Raw genomic sequence first — 21,773 nt, forward strand, 5'->3', positions numbered from 1 at the left:
AATCTAGGGGACTGTATTTTCCTCAGAGCAAGGAGATATGTAAATGGCGTGAGTGCAAACTTCATGTTTTATTCATAATGGTTCAAGTGATAAAATTTTAAGGGAAGTGTCAAGTAAGGCAAATCAATGATTTTAAAGGTCTTGGGTACTTCTACTGTTGGTATAACTCCAGCTTTCCTGAGGAACAGCATTTAACCCCCCAAATTCCCCTTCAGTACAATGGAAAAGAAGAAAATAATTTTTTTCCTTACTAGGATGTTTAAGAGAATAATACAAATAATTGAAAACAACTTTTCAAGAATGATGTATTAATAAATACTTATGTCATGTATCCAACCAGTGGATACAGAGCTTCAGACCTCACATGAATATGAAGCCTAGAATTGAAGGCAAAAGATGAGAAAGAGCAAGGTCAGGAAGCAAACTAGATGACCAAGACAGAGGAGGGCTACCTATCCTCTGTGATTGTGGCCAGCAAGACATCACATGCCCTGAATGAGATTGGAATATTTTTGTTGAGCATGGAAGTCTTCCCAGAACTTACTCATTCTACTGCATGATTCTGAATCATTTCACAAATGAGGGGGAAAAGGTCTCTTCCTGTATATCTTCCGGAAGCAGCAGGCCTTAAATATAGTAAATGGCAAATCTGTACAAATGCAGTTTAAACACTTGAAATTATACCAAAATGAAGAGATGTTATAAAAACAATTGCAATCAGAAAAATGTTGTTATTCATGAAAATAGGAGAAAGGGAAGACTTCTCAGTACTTTGAAGGGAAAGAAGGTTGAACATCAGAAGGCATTTTTCCATTCTTATTTGGCAGTAGGCATGCAGGTGAGATCTGCTCACTGGCTATCCCAACATAAAGGTAATTTCTCTTAAGAATATCTCACCATTGGAGCATAGGCTAAGAGTCCAGAGGAACTAGATTCAAACCTTCATCCTCCCTGATTGTGCCTCCTCTTCAGCCTGATTCTGGTGGTTCACTCTGCAGTCATGCTTGAGAATCACCTTATGAGACTCCCCTTTTCCCCAGCCAGATGTCCAGTTCCTTCTGGGTCTAGTTTACATGACCCAAATGACCCAAGGAATGAATTAGGAAGGCTAACCTCAGAGTCCCCTGCTATGTGACCCAGGATTGGTGTGACTGGCTTTCCAGGTTGGTCAAAGGAAAACCCCAAATCTGATCTCTTTCCAAAGCTTTTCACGATGAAGAGGCCCAAGATTCTTTCTGCCCTTGCTATGATCTTCACTAATCTAGTGCAAGTATATATAGCCTTTTGTTCTCCTCCTTCTATCACCATTATACTCTTCCTCTTTTTTCAGTTAAAGCCTTAGGTCAAGCCTGCCAATTTTGGCTATTGAGTTGCTAAACTGTAAGGTAAAGAAATCTAAGGATTCTTTTTTCAATACTTTCACAGCTTTTAAGACTATTATTATCTTCCTGCAGATCATATTTTTGTATGTTAGACCCTCTCTTTCTTGTAGCATTCCTTTTGGATAACAAATTATAATCTCTACTCTGAATCCACAGACACACTCAAATAAGGGTCAGGTGCTCACAAATATCAAAGGAATATTTACATTAATAATTCTCAAAATATTGCATTTGTAAGAATAGTCTCTGGAATATGTTCAACATTCAGTAAGTCACCCTCCTGTTGTTTTGAAAATTACAATCATCTATATTAAAAATAACATTTAATAGTAATGCCAACCTAGTAATAACCAACCAGCGAGTATAAATACCTTGAAACTGTGATATGTTTAGGTAAATTTTCTTGCAAATTAATAAATAAGCTATCATAATTTTTCATTTTATTTAGACTGAAGTATCTAGAGCTTGCACTGCCTCATATGTACTAACAAAATTAGCCTTTGTGAACTCTGACGCTGGAGGCAGAAAGAAGAGAGGCCACAACAGCCTCCTGTGATCATGTCAGACTCTCTTAGGCATCACTCACTCTTATGACAATTGGCCTAAGGACCAGTCAAGAGCTACCATTTTCCAAGGTCTGATGTGTCCTGCTGAATGACAGACAAAGTTTTGTACAACACAGGGATATTCTGGAGGCCATAATGAATCCAAAATTACCTTAGAGATAATTCCCCAAGTAACCAAAGCAAACTCTTGTAGACAGACCATGATTACTGAAAAAGAGGCTTGTGTTCTTAAAATATTTATTCCGTGGGGCCTCCTGCTTTCAGAGAGCGTATGTTTTTGATGCTTAATGAAAATAGAAGTCCTGTTGATGAAAAGAAATGATCTCATGAGGAAACTTTTCCTGTGCTGGTGTAAATCTGAGCTCTAAGCTCAAGATGACAGTGCACTTCTGTGACAGGCAGTCACCGCCTGAATACCCAGTGGTGTTAAAATAACAAGCTGGGCAGCAAATGCAGCTCCCCTGCCCTTCATGTGTCAGAATAGGTCAATGCAACTAAAAGTGGTTTTCCCAGTAGCCTGGATCAGCATTCAAAACCTAGTCGTCCAGCATGAAAAATGTGTCATTACAATGAGCACTTCCCATGGCAATCTAGTAGTCTCTATTTAGATTAATTGTGATTGTAGGAAAGGCTTCACCCAACTAGTGACCTGTATTTAAAAGAAAAAAAAGACCCCATAAGGCTGTCTACATTATTATTGCTTGTCTCGCTTGTTCACTCACTCTTCAGCTTGTTTTGAGACATACCCAGTGGGTGATTATGAAGCAGACAATTCCAGAAAGCCCACCATAGCTTTTGACGTATGTGAATGAAATGCTTTGTTCAGGACAATCTCTGTATCCCATTCTGACACTGTTTCATGATTCTTTCACTATACTTTTCTTACTTCAGGTCATCCGCCTGAGTAGAAATCAATTATGGATGGAAGAGAAATCAGAGACGATATGGAAATGCATTTTAAGTCTTTGTCTTTATGAACACAATGATAAATTATCATCCCCAGCAGAGGGCAAGGAGAAGAGTGCCTGGCCTGACCACACCACTTTCCCAAATTAATTTTTATATTTCACTTAAAAAATAAATCCTGATATAAAGTGGAATTTACCTTGCCAATTAAATAGTAAGTTATCAAGAATAAGCAAGTCACCCTTATAAGACAAACTTGAAAATCTCCCTTCAGCGGCAGTGTGAAGTCTAAAGATGGGTCCTCACCAGTGGAAGTACAGACAATAGACAGTGGATGAGGTTTCTATCAGATGCCTACTTGAGAAGGAGGTACTCCATTTCCCCAATGGATATCTTCCGAGCAGAAATTTTCAAACTTTAGCTTGCATTAAAATCACCCAGAAGGCTCCTCAAATAGCAGATTGCTGGATCCCACCTCTAGAGTTTCTGATTTAAGTCTGAGGGGACCTACGAGTTGACCATTTAATAACTATCAGCTGCTGCCTCTGCTGCTCTGGGCAGCACACTGGGAGAACTACAAAGCTAGAGCGACATTCTTGACCATGCTCACACCCTAAGTCTCTCTTCCTTAATAGAAGAGGGCTAACTAATCTTGGGGGGAAATTATGGAACAGGTTTAGATCCACTGTTTCTTCTTTTTCTTTGAGTTTATCAGGGCAGCTTCTGCTCTTCAGAGAAAGGCTTAGGATGCCCAAGGCAGAAAACAGAGAACTATCAAAGCATAGTTTTCAAAAGTTAAAGATATGAGTCTATTGCAAATACACAGCTAACATGTATCAGAGGTTTATTTAAGGCAATAATGAAGGAAATGGAAGATTAGTGAAGCTGGTTCAAAAGAGTATAGAGTGATGGAAGTATTTATAGTTAAGGAAACACAGAACCTTGAAATAAGATTGCAGTGTAGAAAACAGAAGTAGTTAATGTCCTATGGTGAAATAAAATTGTAACGTTTGGGGTTATCTTCTCTATTGGTTAGAAAACTGTTACATCTCCTTTGAAGAAACATCATTTATAACATATAAATCCATAAAACAATATTTCATTTTACAGAATCTAGGTTATTATCCACGGTAAACAATAAATCAAGCAAAACCACATTCATCTAGAGTAGGAGTTAGCAAACTATAGCCAATGGGCTAAATCCAACCTATTACCCGTTTTTGTAAATAAAGTTTACTAGAACACAGCCACCCTCATTCCTTTACGTGGGTTTGTGGCAGTTTGTCAGCTATAACAGCGACAATTAAATAATCCCTAGATAGTCTTATTACAATGCTTCAATAGGACACTTAAAGGCCATGCATTCTTTTGTCTTACTTCCCACTCTTGCATAGTGTTCTTAACAGAACAAATAAGTACTAAATGAGACATTAGAACAGTAGGAGTTCAGAAAAGAGAACTGCTGGGTTTGTATGGTATCAATTTAGCCAAGCTAAAACTACATTTCCTAGCATTCCCTTCCTGGAGACCAAGATAGCCTTAATATTCCCCCCAGCTTTATTACACCATAACCAGACATTTTCCTGATGCTAGGCTCCTGACCTCTCTTGTCTTAGAATATTTATTTTAGAAAACTTGTAATTGTAAATTCTTTCTCTGCCTTTTTGAGATGAAAATGTTTTGAAAAGCGTCTTGCCACTTTTGCAGCCTAAAACTATCTTTCTCAAGGACCAGGGAGCTCTCCTTTTAAAGAGTAATCATCAGGGAAGGAGATGGCATGCAGCCCCAGACTTTGTGGGAGGGGAGGAGCCTAACTTCAGTGGGCGTCTTGCTCCAAGTTGTAAGAAGAAAAACCTCCTATTATGAAGATAAGAGAAAGTTTAGTTTTCCTTTTGGTACAGCCAATTAGTAAACACTGATGCCCTGAGATCCTCCCAAACCAGCTTTTAAGAATTCCTGCCATTTGCTTCACTAGAGATGAGCTCAGACTTCTGATATGTCTCTCCCATTGTAATAGCCTTCCACAAACTCTTCCTTGCCTGTTCAACACTGTCTGGTACAGTTTTTCTCTGACACTTGCATATTTCTTTATTAGCATGGATGATAAGGAACATTTTGCATGACATTTGGAAGGCAGAGTGAGTCAGAAGCCATGTTTTTTTCACATTCAGTGCAGGGCAATAAATGCTGTTGTAGCTCACATACATTGGTCCCTGATCTGCTGGGTCATTCTATTGTGCGACAGCAGCTAGTCCTGCAGCTAGTCCTACAGCTGCTTTAGCTCTGTTGGATCTCCTTCAGTGTCAGTAAATCCGTGGTTAGTGTTTACAGCAACTGGGGCAGCAGCTAGGAAAGCAGACCCTCAAACTTCTGCCAGATGTCCTTACACTCTCTGAATCCTGGGCACCAGCTTCTCTGGCTGGTTACTGGCATCACTGAAGTTAGAAACTTGGTTGGAGGTGGTGAGAAACGGATGTATGTGACAGCCTATCCTTATGGCTTTCAGTTTGTCCTTGCCACCCCACTTTATGTCTGTGGTTTATTATTTTACTGCCTTTCCTACTATCTTCAGGCCCCAAATCAGAAACAGAAGTAAAAGCTGTATGTAAACTGTTTCACCAAATCACAAAATGTCACAGTTAAAAGGCAACTGAGTCAAAATCAAGAGTCAAAATGGTCTAATTGGCCAGTTGACAAGATGTCTGTAGAGCTGAAATAGATCTGTAGCATACCACAGTCTTGCTTGATTTGTATACACCAAAAGACTAGGTCTAGTGAACAGACGCCTGACTTAAATTATTATAATTGAGGAATCATGCCCCTCAACAAGTTCTCAGACGTGAACTGGTTCACAGACCCAAAGCCCCTTAAATGTTACCCTTAGGAAAAACCTTATTCCATGATGAAAGTATATAATGTAAATCTTCTAGCCTTCTTTTAAAGAGGTGTTCAGCCGTTTACCAGGGTGATTGTGCATTGCAGAAGAGGAAATAATCAGAGGGATTACTAGACATTGGCTCTACACTTAAACCAACTCCTGAAGACCAAAAATTTCACTGTGGTGCACCAATTATAGTAGAGGTTAATGGAGGTCTGAAATAAATTGAGTTTCGGTCTATCTCACAGTGAACCAGCGAGTCTCCAAACTCACCCTGTGGGTAATCTCCCAGATTCCAGGATGCATGACTGTAATTGACATGCTCAGAACTAGTAAGAATTCCCACTTTGGTTTCCTAACCTACAGAGCGCAAGCTATTATGTTAGGGAAAGCCAAGTGGAAGCCACTAGAACTGCCTAGATAGTAAACCAAAAACAAGATTGCATTCCTAGAGGAATTTTAGACATTAGTACCGCCATTAAAGACTTGAAAGATGCAGGGATAGTGATTCCTGTCACATCCCATTTAACTTGCCTCTTTGGCCTCTGTGGAAGACAGATGGATCTTGGAGAATGACAGTGGGTTTCTACAAACTTAACCAGATGGTGACTCCAATTGCAGTTGCTCTTTCAAATGTGGTTTTGTTACTAGAGCAGATCGACATATCCCCTGGCATATGGTATAGGGCCATTGATCTGGCAAATTCTTTCTGCTCCATACCTGTTAGTAGACACAAAAAGAAGCAGTTTACTTTTGGCTCTCTGAAACAACAGTACATCCCCATTATCTTATGTGAGGGTTATATTAATTCTCCACCCTTATGCCATAATCTAACCTGCAGGGACCTTGATTATTTCTTCATTCAGTGGGATATCATGATAGTTCATTTTATTTATAATATTTAGGTGATTGGGAAGGATGTGAAGATAGTAGCAACTACTCTAGGCATTATTTAGAAACATCTGTGCCAGTGTGTAGGAAACAAACTCCACAAAAATTCAGAGGATGGCCACCTAATGAAATTTCTAAGAATCCAAACAATGGCCCATGGCATGTCAAAATATCCCTTCCAAAGTGAAGAACAAATTGCTGCATCTGACCCCTCCTACCACTAAAGAAAAAGTACTAATTGTATATCTTTGATATTGAATGCAAAAGATGGCTCATTTGGATAGGCTACTCTCACCCATTTACCTAGTAACTCAAAAAACTTTTAGTTTTGATGGAGGTCCAGAATAAGAGACCTTGTTGCAAGGACCTTGTTGCAAGGTCCTTGCATCCCGTGCAGAATGCCAAGCAAATTGTCCTATCATTTGGCCTATGTGATCTATAAGATACAACAGGGTTTGAAGTCTCTTTATCAGACAGGAAGGCTGTGTGGAACTTCTGGCCGTTCTTAGAAGTGATTCACAGAGCAGATATTTAGGATTTTGAGGCAAAATTACACCTTGTTTTTCAAATAATTATTCTCTTGAAAAACTCTTCTGGCTTGCTGCAGAGCTTTGGTGGGAAACAAACACCTAACCATACGCCACCATATTACTATATGGCTTAAACTGTGCATCTGAGTGTTGTCTGAATGAATGAATTCATTGATTCATACCCTTAAGAGAGACAGTAGCATTCATCATCAAACAGAAATAGTACATGTGAGATTGAGCTCGATTAGTTTCTGAAGACACAGTAAATTGCATAAGCAAATGGCCCAAATTTCCATGGCCCATGTTCCTATTACATTACTTCCTCCTTCTCAGCCTGCACCTATAACCTCATGGAGGGTTTCTTGAGGAAGAAAAAATGGTCCTGATTTACAGATGACTTTGCACTACTTGAAGGTATATGGCTACAACACTGCAGCCCCTCTCTGGGACATCCCAGAAGAATAGTGGTAAAGGAAAATCCACCCAGTGGTCAGAACTTCAAGCAATGTACCTAGCTGTTCCTTATGCCTAACAGGAGAGATGACCAGAAGTATAGATCTACACTAATTCATAGGCAGTAGCTAATGACTTGGTTGGATGATCAAGGACTTGGAAGAAACACAATTGGTGAAAAGATGTCTGGGGAAGAAATATGATATAGATCTCTCTGAATGACACAGAGAGTGAAGATATGCTCAGAAGGTCAATGCTGACACTAGGCTCTGTTGCCACTCATGCTCATTGCCACTGATCTGGCTCATAATGTTGGTGAAGAGTAGAAGCCAGACCCATAGCTTCTCTAGCTCCCACTGGATCTCTTTATGCTTCTCTAAACCCTGCCCAGGTGCATATTACATCTGTGATGAAGGGGGGCAGCTCTTCTTCAGGTCACTCCATCAACCAAGTTACAGGCTTGGTGATAGTAAGAGATCTATGCGGACTCATGCTTGCCCTTTTGGGCCCTATTGTCCTTGCTTCCACCACTTCATGTCTGTTTTTCCTTCTTCACTCTCTACTCTGTTGACTTTATTCTCAAGACAAGATGACGAACCAAAAGGTATGTATAAAGTGTTTAACCAGCTCCATAATAGTGTAAGATCGATAGAAAATAATGAATCCATATTCGGTATCATTCCAGATTTTTTAAAAATCAAATCCCATTGAACACAAAATCAATAAAAATGAGCAGGAAATGTTGAAGAAAACCTAATAATAGGAGGCTGATTTTAAGTCAGAATTTGAAAGAAATATTTGCAAAGGTCAAAATGGAAGATCCCTAGATGATAGAAAACAAATACTGTGTATTTTAAGGTAAATAGCCATGTGTTTTTCCATACTGGGGAAAAGGAATATGTCAGAAAGAGAAAAAAAATGTTTTGAGGTAGATGAGGGTATCAGAATACAAAAATCTATGAAACTCAAGCTGAGAATATTTTACCTCTTTTGGTGGGCATCAATGAGATGGGCTAGTGGCATAGCATTTTTATCATGAGGGCTGAAGTGGCCAAGAAATGAGAAGCTTGCTCCAGAAAGTCCTATTAGAAAGCCCAAGACAGAGGGAGGATGGAATCTCTTCTTAGGAGCAAAGCCAGGGATGATTCACTAAAACATGGCATGCAGAAATGTGAGTCCAGAAGAAGGATAAGTCTCCATGATTAGAACCATTTTAATAGCCACCATTTACTTAGCCAGGTATAGTATACATTTTCTCATGAAACTTTATACAGTGGTTATTTTTGTTTCTTGTTGTGTGGATAAAGAAACTGACATCTACATGTTAAATAACTTGCCCAAGTTTGCATACTTAAAATTAGAACATCTTACATTTAAACACAGTTCTCCCTGACTCCCAACTGTTTTGTTAAGAACTAGTAGGTATGCAGTCACGAGGCGCTTGATTCAATGCTAGGACAGTAAGCTACAAGCTGTGGACCACTATATTTCTTTTTTTTTTTTAACTTTTTTTAATGTTTATTTATTTTTGAGATCGAGAGAGACAGATTGCAAGGGAGGGGCAGAGAGAGGGAGACATAGAATCTGCAGCAGCCTTCAAGCTCCGAACTGGCAGCAAAGAGCCTGACACAGGGCTCGAACTCATGAACCAGTGAGATCATGACCTGATACAAAGTGACCCCTTAACCGACTGAGCCACCCAGGTGCCCCAGGACCACTACATTTCCTGTGCCTAAAGCCTGACACTGTTCTGATGTGTATGAAGTTATGGATGAAAATATAAATGGATAAGCTAAAAAAAAATTACAAAGGTAGATAAGTGTTAGCCAAGTAGGAATAAAAAAAATGCAAATTTTGAGCACACACGAGTCCTGGGTGCTTTATAGATACACACAGCTTGACAGAAGTCTGTCAAAACCTGAATAAAACCTACTCTCTTATTTATATAAATAATTTTCCAAATGGCATGAATTCCAATTTTCCATCTTTAATGAAATGGAGTTGAAAATTCTTTATATACATCAAGACAAAAAGAAAAAAGAAGAGAAATGTGGCTTTGAATGTCAAGCAGCTGCAGAAGGTGGCCTCGAAATCCCAGCACCCGTAAGAAGGCAGTGCAGGGTAGTACTTGGGAACATGGATCCTGGGAACCAGACTGCAGGTGTTTGAGCTCTGGCTCTGCCGCATTTTAGCTGCAGCAAAGTGCTGGGTCTTCTGCAGATCCTTGCTCTCATCTGGAAAATGGGGCTAATAATCGCTATGAGGATTGTTTATGTTTACCTTAGCAAAATGCTTAGAAGAGTACTTGGCACATGGTAAAATCCATAGTAAAGTGCTTCATAATTAAGTTAAGTACTTGACACTGTTGAGAATTTACTACAGGCATGGGTCAAGTCTGTGAGGCTGTTTTCAGTAATTCAGTCAAGTACTTTTCACATAAGACTGCTTCCGGTGATTCAATCAACAAGTATGTTTTGAATGCTTGACAGGTTCAAAGTAGTGTTCTCAGACTAAGATTAAAGTGGCGAACAGAACTAACAGTAAACATAACCTCACGGATATTTATTGTTCTAATCCTCTAACACCTTACTATTCTAATCTATTAGAGGATTCGCCATGTTTTGATAACATTTGTTACATGTTATTCACGTAATTATTTTTCTTACTTGTCTGTAAATTTCTCAAGAGCCTTGAAATGTATGCTTCTTTGAATTTAAGTTTAAAGAAAAGATAGATATTCAAGAAATGCCAGTTGAATTAAGAAGGAAAAGGTGGCTTAAGAGGGAGGGAGGAGCCAGTGAGGTGGGATGGGCAGCAGTACTAATCCTGGGTTTCAACTGCTTCAGCCCAAACCTCAGCTACTACTTAGTAGTTATATGACATTGGGTAGGTTACTTAAGCTCCCCAAATCCCATGCTATCAGCTGTTAATGAGGATGATGATAACAGTACTGACTTTGACGTGATTTTCTATGAGATTGAAAGAACTAATGATTTGAAACCATGTAGTATAATATATGGCATGTAATAATAATACCATTTAATATATTACTATTATAAACTAATGAGCAAAACAATCTTTAGAGAAAACATTCTCTAAAGATGATGCTATGATTCAACATGTGTAGAAAGTGTTAAAATCACTTGTGCATGTGCATGCATGCATGCATGTACACAAAACAGTGTTTCTAAGATTTCAAAAGTCCTATAATTTTTACTTGAGCAAATAAAAAATGATACCAAAAGATTCAGTCCATCTAACTTACTACATACCATTTTAATGTCATGTGAATAAAAGGATTGCAGTGCTGGGTCCCTGCCATGCTGTTATACAGACCGATTGCAGCAAAGTCAATGAATCAAATGCAATTTAGTCTGGCTCAACCAGATCCAGCTGGAGGCTGTTTCTGCACATGAAGCAGAAAAAAAACATTATAGACCATAATTTCTGCTCAGATCAGTCAGTCTCAGTCATTCTACTTGGCAGGCAATTGGTCTGACTAAAATGATTCTGCGTGAACGACTCTGTAACGGTGGATAAGGCACAACCTTTAGCCTGTAATAAAGTAGACTTGGTACATTCTTCATCACTCGACAGAGGGTGATCATCAAGCATTTAGGCTGTAATATCACCTTCTATATACCTACCTAAGAAACTGCATTTGGATATGTAGAAAGTTACAAAACCGGATTATGGACTTTTGAACCTAGTGCCTTGACTGGATGAGTCTTTTAAGGGTCTTAGATAGAAATGAGTATATTTTGCAAGTGGGGATAATATTAACATTGAGGACCAGTGTGACCAGAGGACTGGCTGTGGAAGAATGTGAAAAGAGGAATAAACTCTATCCCTACATCTACATTCTTATATTATGACATTGCAGATTCTTCCGTCAGGAGGTAGAGTGTGTGTATCCACATCTTGAATCTGAGCCGGCTGTGTGGCTCACTCTATTGGGATTGTGACATGAGGACAGCCTTTAAAATTTTTTTGTACATTGGATCATGCTATCTTGCTGTATTTGGAGCCCTTAAATCACGCAGAAGCTGGCCTGCTGGAGAATGAAAGGAAGAGAATTGAGGTATCCATTCAATGTTAAGCCAGCTCACAGCCAGGAAGCAGCAAGACTGTAAACGTAAATGAGGCCAACACTGCCAGGTGAAGGCAGATAGATGGGTGACGCCAGATGAGCGCAGAAGATCACCATTCAGTTAATCCAACCCCAGTTGTTGATCTACAGAGTTAGAAGCTAAAAAACAGTTGAGTTAAGCCACTACATTTAGGGATGACTTACTAATACTAATACAATGAAGCTAACTAATACAGCTAACTGCATTACTAGTACAACAGCTAATAAAATGAAGAGGGGAGATGTGGAGGCGACATTGGTACCAAGGCCTATCCTTGAATCCCATATGTTTTTGACAACAAAGAGATTTTGGAGTATGGGCAAGTTGACTTAATTCTAAGCCCATCTATGTGGCAGATCTGGAATATTCCATACATTCCTCACCTCGAGACTAACGGGAGCAGGATGGAGGTTTCTTAACACTCAGATCTGAGAAACTGAGGAAGGCCAGGGCAAAGAATGAAGTTGGTGGATAATACTCCAGAAATTTAAAGAAGCCTATTTCATCACAGCAAAGGAGAGAGTCCAATCAGGGAAGACTTCATTTTACATTTCAATGTTCAGTGTGACCAGGAATTAATGAATTAGAAAATAACATGTGGCTTGGGCACTTTTCTAAAATTAAGGATGTTGTTAGTATTTTAAATGGAGCTTAGATAATTCAGTGCTTCTGTTGAGGTTTCTCCAGAGTGGCAGTGGACAATTACTTTGAACTGAGATCCATATAAAAGATAGTAACAGGGTGTTTTCCTGGGTTATTTGATGGGACAGCGTGGTGGCCAGAATTGAGGAAACTGAGATCAGCCTCATTAAGAAACATGCCCAAGTTCACTCATCTATTTAATGGTTACATTCAAATCAATGTCTCACGTCTAAAATCCATGTTTCTAGGCTGCTTCTTTAAGATTTGAGGAATTTATTACAAATTTTAAAAGTGGATTGTGGAGATAAACAGTTCTTCAACAGCAAGCATTTTGGGACAAGGATAACATTAAGAAGACAGGAATAGACAGGGAAGAAATACAAGGAGCTCTGATCCTCCTGTTAGCATCCCATTATAGTAACGTTTATTAGTGAATGATCATGATTAATTTTCCTTTCCATCTGCTTGAAAATGAGGATAGAAATTTAGAAAAATAGGAAAGCAAAATACATTTTTACATAAATAGGATTGAAACTATTGGATTGCAGTATAGAGAATATAAATTTAGGTTTCTCACAATACTCAGCATGATAATAATTCCAGATAAGCCAGAGAACAAAATGTAACTTTAAAAAAATGGCTTACAATATTGAGCTTTTCTGGTTCTTTTTCTCTAAAGGAAGCGATGGTCTGATGGATGGTGTCCTGGCCTTGAACTCAGAGGGTCAGAATCAATGCCCTAGATTTAGCTCATTTTACTTATGCAAAATTTGGTAAATTGCTTAAAGTCTTAAAGTTGCTGTCACAGTAGCCACTTTAGAATAATATCAGGATGTTCAAAAAATGCTGTATGAAAGACTGTGAACACACATGCGTGCACATGAATGCGCGTGAGCACACACACACAACCCACACCTCAGAGCAGAGTCACTGCCAGTCTCTCTCGTACCTTTGGAGTCCCTGACTCCACATTTGGAGCATGAGCTTCTTAGATAATTAATTGTAACTGTCTAAGACTGTCTACATGAAATCAAAACAACTTACTGTATCAGTCAAGGTAATGAACCATCAATTAACATGCAAATCAGTTAAATAGGTTGCTCAGTACCAGGTAGCACAAACAACTTCAGTTGACTGACAAATTATAAGCGTATTATATCATCTCACAGAGTAATATATGTAGACTCCCTCCTAAGTGCATGGCCAGCCCTGAGACTCTTAAGAAAGCAAGATTTTAATGGTAATGACAATGATGCTTGTGATTTCTCTGTATTTTATAATGCTTTTTGGCGTAGAAATTGCTCTCACATTTGTGACCTAATTTAAAGGCTTATGTCTGACTACATGTAAGTTATTTGCCTTGCACACCATCTTTATTGAATAATAAAAACTAAAATTCACGCTCATAACCTCTTAAGTTTTTTTGAAGTTAATTTTTATTCCTTTTGAGAGAGAGCTAGAGAGCAAGTGGGGGAGGGGCTGAGAGAGGGAGACAGAATCCCAAATAGGCTCCACGCTGTCAGCGCAGAGCCTGATGGTGGCTCTAACTCACAAACCATAAGATCATGACCTTAGCTGAAGTCAAGAGTCAGATGTTTAATTGACTGAGCCACCCAGGTGCCCCTCTCTTAATTTTTTTTTAATCATATAACTTTATGATCTAATTAATCAGTTAAAAAATCATGTAAATTAAGCAGTGTTTATTTATACTTAAAAAATTGTTTAATTAAAGGAACATTTACTTTGGGGTACCTTTAAATAGTGAGTATCTCTGTCCTAATAAAGTACATTTTCACCTAATAAAGTTAATTTTTTTAATTTTTTCAGTGTGTATTTTTGAGAGAGAAAGAGACCAAGGGCAATTGGGGGAGGGGCAGGGAGAGAGGGCGGTCACAGAATCTGAAGCAGGCTCCAGGCTCCGAGCTGTCCGCACAGAGCCCAATGCAAGGCTCCAACCCACAAACCGCGAGGTCATGACCTGAGCCACAGTCGGATGCTTAACCGACTGAGCCACCCAGGCACACGTTAATAAAGTTAAGTTTATGCACAGATTTTGTATATCAAGACATGCCTGTTTTAGTAACCGGTTATAGTGAAAGAGTCTTAAACAATAAAATATACTTCTCACATGCACGAAGTCTGATGTCAGTCAGATGTCTTTGCTTTTCTCCATATAGTCACCATGCTCCATGCTCCGTGTTGTCCCCATAAGTCCATGCTTATTTGCTGAGTACTACCATTTCAGTAAACTGCCTCCATGGTCACTGTCAAAGAGGAAGAGAGATTATGGACGTGACATACTTGTTCTTAAAAAGTCTCAGCCCGAAATCAGATGCGTGGATTTGACTTGCATCTCACTGGCTAGAACTAGCCACATGACTCTGCCTAGTTGCAAAGGGATCTGGGAAGCAGATTCTTCCTGTATGGTCTGTAAAGAGAGAATAATCAGAGATGAAAAGCACTCGTACGTTACCACAGTTTCCTTGCAAATATTGAGATAAAACCTCCTTTTTTTAAAATCATTTTTTTCCACTGATTTCTCTACTTAGGATAATTCAACATTGAAGTGAGGATTTTTCTTACTTTTTTGCAATATGAAATAAAAGAATATTTGACAAGCTTCATGCTTTTACTTTTATCTACAAATTATATGTTTTAAACATAATGACAATGCTTCAAAACACAGTTTGGTACACGTCGGTAATAGGTTTTAATGACTCAGAAAGAATATAATAATCTACCATGATCAAAACTAATCTGCCATAAAGAGTACAGAAATATCAAATAGCTTATTCTGTGGAAACAAATCCAAATTAATTGCCTCATTTGTTACATCATATGTAATATGCACTTTAACATTGCCATGACTTTGTATAGACATCTAGCTTCTCAGAGAAATGTAGAAAAACATTATGAAATACGGTTTCATTGGAAAAGAAGTAACATGTGTAATGATGCAACTCCTAATTCTCTGTGGGTTTTATTTTAAAGAGGCAACAATTATTTATTGAATTATGGTATTCTAAGTATAACAAAAATGAAATAAAATGAAGCTTTCCACTACACTTCTTTGGGTAACCAGTGTGCATGCACGCACGCACACACATGCACACCTACATGCACACACTCTCTTTTAATAGAGGTAAAAAAAAAATCCATGTAATGTAATTACCCTACATAAAACAATGAATTAGATGGCTCCTCATCAAAAGACAGTACAAACTGTCCATCTTTCCAGAATTTGTGGAAATTTCATCCACCTTGTCTTTTTTTTTTTCTTTTCTCTTCTCTCTCTCTCCACTCCCCCCACTGTCTCTAGTATGCTTTGTCTCTATGTGTTTGCAGTGTTGGCTGGGTTTGGGTTAGGTTAAGTCTTCTTATTCTGGAGCATCTGTGTTGGTGATGTTTTTCTCGTGCCAGACTACAGGAACACAAAAGCACAACCAGAATAAAATGGAGCAGGACACTGGAAGTGGGTTGTTCCCCCCGCACCACCACCAAAAAAAGTAAAAAATAGACGTTACCTGATGTGTTTGATTTGTAGATTGTGGGTAAAATAAGGATGCATAAGCAAGCTAAAGAAGAACGAGAAGGGGTAGTGGAGGATACAAAAGGAAAAAGAAGAGGAAGAAGGAGAAGGAGAAGAAATAGAAACTATTAACTACAGATTGCACTAATTTTCAAGAGATGAATTTGAATATATATGCTTGTTTATTTTGAGAGAAAGAGAGAGAGCATGGGGAAGGGGCAGACAGAGAGGGACAGAGGATCCAAAGAAGGCTCTGTGCTGACAGCAGCGAGCCTAATGTGGGACTTGAACCCACAAACCATGAGATCCTGACCTGAGCCAAAGTCAGATGCTCAACCGACTGAGCCACCCAAGTGCCCCTTATTGGATTATTTTAATTCACTGAGGGACCCATGGACCTTCTTTCCGTAGGGCCTTGCACATCCTATTCTCTGATGGGAATGTTCTTCCTTCCTGTCCTCAACGAATTTGCTTCTGTATGACCTTGGCTTCTATATCTCCAGAGAATCCTTCCCTGGATCCCTGATTTTAGTCAAATCCTCTGATTAATTCCACATAGGAACTGGTATCATTCCTTCATAATACTTGCGATCATTTTGATTTTCACTTATCTTGTAATTTTTTTTCCTATTTCCTCTACTAGAGTGTCAATTCCATGAATTCAGGAAATATGTCTGCATTTGTTCACTTTATGTGCCAGATACCCTAGTACAGCATCTACCATATAGTGGGACCATGACCTGAGCCGAAATCAAAAGTCAGATGCTTAACCAACTGAGCCACCAGGCGCCTACCTAATGAATATTTGAATTGAAATTAATTGAACAAAATAACAAACATTGACACTGTCTTTAGTTTTCTGTGTAATATAAGTACACTCAGCAACAATACATTTGCATTAATACCAGCAAGTTGGTATGGCATGAATCAGTTTAAACCCAGGAGGGTAATATGGCATTTTTCAGGTTATCTCACTAAATGCTCAACATTCATTGTATTTCTATAAGAAAAAGAAATAAATAAAACTGCATGGTATGATATGAAGAGCAGTGACATGTTAGCCAAAGAACCTGAAATGTAATTTCAGTTCTACCTCTAACTAATAGTTTGCTACTGAGCAAGTTTTTCGTCTTGTTTTTTGAAATCAGTTTATAAGATAAAGAAATTCCTGATTTCTACATTCTGCCACTTCCAACAGTGCATGAATAAATGATTATTCTCTTGATGGAGCCAGGATCTCTTGTTGAGGGGCCTGACCCTATGGCGTTCTACCAGATCAACTACTTGGAAATTGCCTAATCATACAGATGGCCTGTGCTACATTATTGCAAGGGAAAGGACATTTCAGAGCATGTTTGGTTTTGTTCTTGTTTTTGTTTTTTTTTTTTAAATTTCAGTTCAATCATATGATGTCACTTCAAGGGAAATGGTCCCACTGCCCAAAGTAATACTTTTTATTCCTCCTGGATTGGAGTCTGGAAAAAATAATTTAGAACTTTATTTTGGAACTTCCAACCAAGATATTATTGTTAAGTTCACCCTCTGATGCTCCCTCCACTCCAGAGGGATAAATGATAAATGATGAAACATTAAAAAAAAAAAAACCATGCTAAAATGCAAGATAAACATGCCTGTTGGCCAGAAACAAATTGAAATGGGGCTGAAGCCATAAACCTGTTGGACTCCAGATCTGAAAGCATGTTGAAGCAAACTGGAGTTTTAATTATTTAGGAAAATGGCAAGAGTCAGGAGCCAGAGTTTCTTAATGTAACTGAGCACTAGATATAGTTTGGGGAAGTTACATAGTGGAGGAGGTAAGAAGATACAGTCTCAAAGCAGAACATGGGCCTGGGTGTCCTCTCACTCAGTGATTATAGCTGTATCATATCTCATATCACCTTACTTTAGGAACCTGAGCTTCCAATTCAAGAATGGGCCATTTTCTCAGAGCCCTGAGCACCTGAAGACCCTCTAAAATACCAGTAACAAAACTAAAATTCAGGAGAAACACTGATATCAAATCAAATTTGGAAATGACTTTAAATATGTAAATGTTCTTCAAAGAGACAAATTGAGACTAGCATCCATGAATATGAAATTAAAAAGAGCATAAATAAAAAACAAGCAGAATAAAAACATAATATGCTAGAAATTCTAAATAAGAAGATACCTCACTGAGAAAACTTAAACTGATATTACGAATTCTGTATTAGACACAGCTGAATAGAGAATTAGCAAGTAAATCTACATTTTTTGACAGGGTTTGAATAGTTGAAAGTATGCTAATATCTCCCTTACTTTTGGTGTTAGCTGTTTGAGACCAAAAACTAGCCATTCATTCATACAACAGATATTTCCTGAACAGATTTTTTGCTTTGTTACCTCAAAATGCAGTTTTCCAAACAGCTTCTTTTTACCTTATGGATTATCAAAAGCTGAAAGCTGGAAGCATGATTTCCTTCATTAAGTAATCACATTAAAATACAGGTGTCTGAAATATTTTTTTTTTTACTGTTCTATTACATCAAGTTCATCTTACAACTCCAAAATATGTAGTATTTCTCTTGTTATGTTGACAGATGTTTTCATTTCTTGATGCAAACGTTCTCTATATTTTAGGGAACATTGAATTGGTTACTCCTAAATGAACCCATTTATTTTCCAAATATTTTACTTTTCAACTTTATCCAGAGACTGGAAAACTATATGCTTCCACCAAAATGTAAGTTCCTTAAGAGCAAGTGATTTTTGTCTTTTTTGTTCAAGTACATAAAATAGTACTTGGGTCATAGTAAACTCAATGCATATTTGTTGAAAATTAAGTGGTCTTTAACACTTCTGTTTTGAAATATAGCAGGAATTGAATTGGCTGATGTTTTGATTATAGATCTCATTACATTTGTTTAAATGCCATAAAAAGATTCTTACATGTTTCTCTTTCTTAAGAATTTAATTTGTATGCTAATTTGGATTATTTAGCGGAAGAAACTGTCTCAGGCTGACTTGAAAGAAGGATTTATTGTTACGAGAACAGAGGTGCACAGTCCTGAGATTGAGAGGCAAGGGCACGCTGAGATGCCGAGTCACCTCTGTGTCTATTCCACTATAATATCTGCTTCTTTCTTTCTCCCTGAACTCCACTTTTGTCAACTTGTCAGATGCCATGGTGGAAAATGAGCCCTCACAATATGTGGCATTACATTCAAAGTTCTAGCCGCTGAAACTGGAAGAGGTGGTAAAATATCCAAATTTCTGTAGACAGGCTCATTGTCCCAGCTTGAGTAGATGTTCATCCTTAAACCAATCAGGGGTGGCCAGAGAGACCAGGGACATGAGACTTCATTATCATTAAAGTTTATGGGTATTTGGTCAAATGTCTTAGCCATAAAGAGCTTCTGGAGAAAGTTAAGGGGGCTTTGGTAAAGACAAATGAAGATGAAAGGCCTTCCAGGTATAAGGTCAAAGGTTTTCTAACACAGAAAGATAGAGGACCTTACAATGACATTGCTATTATTTTAGCCCTGTGCAGTGGAAACCTGTGTATCTGGCCAAAAAGATCTTGGAGCACACATTTCTCGTGGAGGGCGGGTGACTGGGCTAGTGCCACAGGCATTTTTCAGGGTTAAGGTTTTGTGGTTGTTACTGCCAACAGCTGTCTCTCTCTGTCTCTCTGTCTTTGTATGTATGTCTGTGTATGCATGTGTTTATGTATATATAAGTGTGTGTGTATACACATACACATGTGCATACACAAATATATGTTTATACACACATGTGCACAAATGTGGAGTAATAGGTATATAAATACATAGATCCATAAAAAATATAGAAATTACTCTAAAACAATGGGATCATCTAATATACATACTTTAAACATTAAAAATAATTAAATTTTATTTGAATTTAACAAAATAAAAACAACAGAAGAAATTATCAGTCTTTTCAGATGAATATATTTTATTACAAAATACATGTGATTCTACAATATCTAAATTTCAGAAAAAAATATTTTTCAAAATAACTGATATTAGACCAATTATGGCATTGAAAAGTACTTTTCCAGTTCTGACATCTTTGATTGTCTTTCTCTGATGAGAGAGGAACTTCTTAGCATCGTTACATTTCAGCCCATCTCAACTCCCACTCACATTTCCGTCCTTGATACTTGTATGATCTTCACTTTGGATGAATGAACGCCCTTTACATTCTGATCTGCTATCAGAATTTCTTTCAGTAGCTAGTCTTTTTTTATACATGTTTTAGTGGATTAAATACTTACTAAAGGATTTGAATACTTAAAGTCATTCTACCATAGCTGCTATCTGTTAAATTCTGTCTTTTGATATGTTCATGTTTGGCTGGATTTCAAGTTTGTTTGTTCTCCTTCTTCTCCAGAGGGATTTATGGGTACCATATGATGATTCTTCTTTGAGAAAGCCTCTCTGTGGCATTTATTCTTAAAAAATGACTGGGATGAATACAATAAACATGTATTACCTTTTTTATCCCTCAGTACTTTGTAGACATTGCTCCACTGAGGGTTGCTCTGGAAAACAAATAAAATTGCCTTGATATTCTTCTATCATGGGTGATATGTTGACCACATGACCAAAGATTTCTTTCTTCATCCTTTCAGTTCAATAACTTAGCTAGAATATGTCTCAGTTTCTGTAATTCTGAATTGATTTGTCTTTGTATACCAAGGCCTCTTTCAGTTGATTGATCTAGTCTTTTCATTTCAGAAAAGTTTTAATCAGTTGGCTCTTTGAAAACCCCTTTCCCTATTTGAGAGAATTTGTTGAATTCTCTACTTCATGGACTTGCATTATCTCTATCCTGGCTTGTCCTTTTCTCCATCGGTAGAACATTATATATTATAGCCAATCACTCATTTAATCTCATTGGCTTTTTTCTGTACTCAGTGTGATTGGTATGTGTACTTTAAACCTTAATAGATATTATCAGACTATATACCAGAGCAATTTATACCACTGATTCCTAAATTGGGCTTGAAATACCATTGACTGAATGGTAGAGTCTCAGCTCTCCTCTCATCTGCCCAAGATTATTTGGGGGAAGGGAAACCTACATTTAATTAAATAAAAGAAACAAAAATTTATAAGGTACTTGGATTCTCAGTCCGACTGTGAGTCACTGGCTTTTGCCACTCTCTTTCTTTTTGCCCAAAGGCAGGGAACTTCTCTATGCCTCTCTAAATTAGCTGCCTAGCTATATGTTAGCACCACCCAAGAAACAATCACCACACAGTCAGGTTAGCTAAATAATATCAAATGAAAATCAAGCAATGTCACAACCAGAGCACTTTCCTCTGTGAGTATCTGAGAGGAATAGTAAGGGATACCGTGAATATGTGGAAATGGTCCAGAATCATATGGCTGAAAGGCACCAGGAAAAACACCATCCTCTTCAGAATTGTGCCTGGGCCATATTTTCTGATCATCATAGTTCTCTATTAATACCTTGAAGTCATAGACATGTCAGGGTCATTATCCTTTCCTGCTTTATTAAAATAGTTATCTAAAATTCTAAATAAAGTGAAAGGCTGGGGTGACAAATCATACCAGATTTTGATTCAAAAGTTAAAAGCATTGCAAGGACGACTTTTTTCAGTGCTTTGAACTGTTTTGTTTAAATCTCACATCTCAAAGAGACAACAAGTCAAGCGGGGAGAACGTCGTGCTCTGCTTGGCCAGCATTCATTATTGCCTGAGGTCACAGAGTCCTGTGGTCAGGGTCATTTCATGTTTGTGTGTGACCTTTCAGGACATTTGTTTCCTTTTTCTTTGATTGGATGTGCTCAGCTGTGTGATTCATGCGATCAAGTTTGTAAACACAATCTGCTCAC

Source organism: Panthera pardus, unplaced genomic scaffold (assembly GCF_024362965.1).
Source record: "Panthera pardus isolate Hobbes unplaced genomic scaffold, ASM2436296v1 HiC_scaffold_7, whole genome shotgun sequence".
NCBI lineage: Eukaryota > Metazoa > Chordata > Mammalia > Carnivora > Felidae > Panthera > Panthera pardus.